This window comes from Myxine glutinosa, chromosome 3 (genome assembly GCF_964187855.1).
Source record: "Myxine glutinosa chromosome 3, kmMyxGlut1.1, whole genome shotgun sequence".
NCBI classification, from domain to species: domain Eukaryota; kingdom Metazoa; phylum Chordata; class Myxini; order Myxiniformes; family Myxinidae; genus Myxine; species Myxine glutinosa.
Window position 1 is genome coordinate 156,677,701 of NC_136263.1, and position 2,532 is coordinate 156,680,232.

A 2,532-nucleotide genomic window follows, 5' to 3' on the forward strand; every position below is an offset into this window, starting at 1 on the left:
CGTATGACTATTTTTAGCACTGAATTGACGTTGCTATGACGTCATTGCTCATGGTAGATCGTGCGCTGAGTTTTTGTGCGTTGTGTAGATGAACGAGAACGACATCATTTTCATTCCGAACAACCCTTTTGATCCCAGCGACTTGCATCATCTTCAGTGAATCCTTCATTTTGAGGATGGGCGACACTCTTACGGAGTGAACCTATTGAGACCTATGGATCTGATTTACCTGGATAGCTGATGGACGGTCATCGTTCTCAATGTGTCTGCATTTGTAGACCCGTCATAAAACCTGGTATAAATATCATGATTCACAGGATTGCCTTCCTAAAAGATCAAGAGTATGAAGTTGGATATACGTAGAAGAACATATGAACATACGATGAACATAAATAGTTTATTCCAAGAGGCCATTATAGGGGAAATATTTAACATTAATAGAATCGTGCACAACACACAAAAAGCAGCATCATGGGGTATGAAGAGACCCCTGGGAGGAACCACTGAATGAATGAATGAATGAATTCCTGAATGAATCAGTCAATGAATCAATCAATAAATAAATAAATAAATAAATAAACCAATAAACCAATAAATAAATAAATAAATAAATAAATAAATAAAGTAGGTATAGAACCAGTAGAGTACAGCACACACAGTAAGAAGATTTGCCCTATGGGTCACATTAGCCTGCCCTGTGGGTCACATTAGATATCTTCTTCAAACACCTCGGTGCACAGCAGAAGGGTGGATCCATCAATGGTGAACGATCCCTTAAACACAAAAGGCAAGGACAGGTTGTGATTAAACCAATGGGAAGCGAGAAAACATCCTAAAACGCAGGGCTAATATATATAGTTATATATTTAATTATTAATTAGTGCGGTCATATTCTCATAATAAAGTTTTGTTGCAAATTTGATGACAAAACCCAAATGGTAAGTAACTCAAACGGCACTCTTCGATGAGACTGCATTACCCAGACAGGTTGTGCTTATATTGGTAGACAACCTGAGACTGCATACCCAGACAGGTTGTGCATATATTAGTAGCCTACCTGAGACTGCATACCCAGACAGGTTGTGCTTATATTGGTAGACTACCTGAGACTGCATACCCAGACAGGTTGTGCTTATATTGGTAGACTACCTGAGACTGCATACCCAGACAGGTTGTGCTTATATTGGTAGACTACCTGAGACTGCATACCCAGACAGGTTGTGCTTATATTGGTAGACTACCTGAGACTGCATACCCAGACAGGTTGTGCTTATATTGGTAGACTACCTGAGACTACATACCCAGACAGGTTGTGCTTATATTGGTAGACTACCTGAGACTGCATACCCAGACAGGTTGTGCTTATATTGGTAGACAACCTGAGACTGCATACCCAGACAGGTTGTGCTTATATTGGTAGACTACCTGAGACTGCATACCCAGACAGGTTGTGCTTATATTGGTAGACTACCTGAGACTGCATACCCAGACAGGTTGTTAATCTATTGGTATATTACCTGAGACTGCATACCTGGGTAACAAATATTTGTGTAAAGTTCTCCTCGGTGTTACTGAGTGATGACACCTCGAGTAGGAACTTCACGATGATCGAGTATAGATTATTGTGGGTGGAGGGAGGTCTATCCGCTGCAGCCACATCTGTATCGTCGGTGGTTTCAAGCAGCAACTGCCCCACATCACTAGAAGTCAAAAATAAATGTTCATTCAGTAAACAATGAGTGTTTACTTCATGGTAAAGAACGTTTCTTATGCACCATCAACACTGTGACGTCAGAGGTTCATGCACATCGTCATCACAGAAATCCATATAAATATTAATTTATTTCAGCGTGCTTGGGATGATCAGGCAGTACCTGGTGGATATTCCTTGTGCCAATTCCTCTATGTATCCATCGTCTTGTATGCAGTCTAATATCTGTGGGTCAAACACCAAATCTCGCACACCATTTCACACACGCACGACCACACGGTCTGTAGGGCCTACATCGTAGACAAATCAGTGGGTCCTTCCAAGCCGAGAAAATCCTTACCTGCAAATCCAATTCGTTGGATGAAGATAAAAACGTTGTGAGCGTCGATCTGATGTCAAGCTCTTCTTGAGTACGAGTGAAGTCCCGGGTGTCGCTCCACAGCTTGGTAATAGCCAGCAAGAGTTCGATAAAGGATCCCCTCAGGAATGAGATAATACCATTTCGCACGAGGATCTCCAGCACATGATCCAAGAACGCTGATAATCTTCGCGAAAGGGGGCGGGACGCGGGTGGGGTGCATTGTGGGGGGTGGGGGGAGGAGTAGGGGAGAAGAGGAGTTTGTTAGTCGAATGTCGTGTATAACTCCTCCTCTCTCCCCCACGGAACCCATGAAACTCGCTCGGCAGTCCAAAGTTGATCCAGTAGAGTACAGCACAGTAAATCCAAGGTTGATCCAGTAGAGTACAGCACAGTAAATCCAAGGTTGATCCAGTAGAGTACAGCACAGTAAGTCCAAAGTTGCTCCAAAAGTTTAAATCCC

At 42.7% G+C, this 2,532-nt stretch overlaps 1 long non-coding RNA gene across 1 annotated transcript; it reads right to left on the reverse strand.

The window, feature by feature from the left end:
* Positions 1-393: 393 nt before the first annotated feature.
* On the reverse strand, positions 394-1,987 carry LOC137423941 (uncharacterized). Its single transcript, XR_010983831.2, has 3 exons — positions 1,875-1,987; positions 1,532-1,700; positions 394-773 (listed from the first exon to the last, which is right to left on the reverse strand). It is a non-coding gene; the product is annotated as an uncharacterized LOC137423941 (long non-coding RNA).
* Positions 1,988-2,532: the final 545 nt, after the last annotated feature.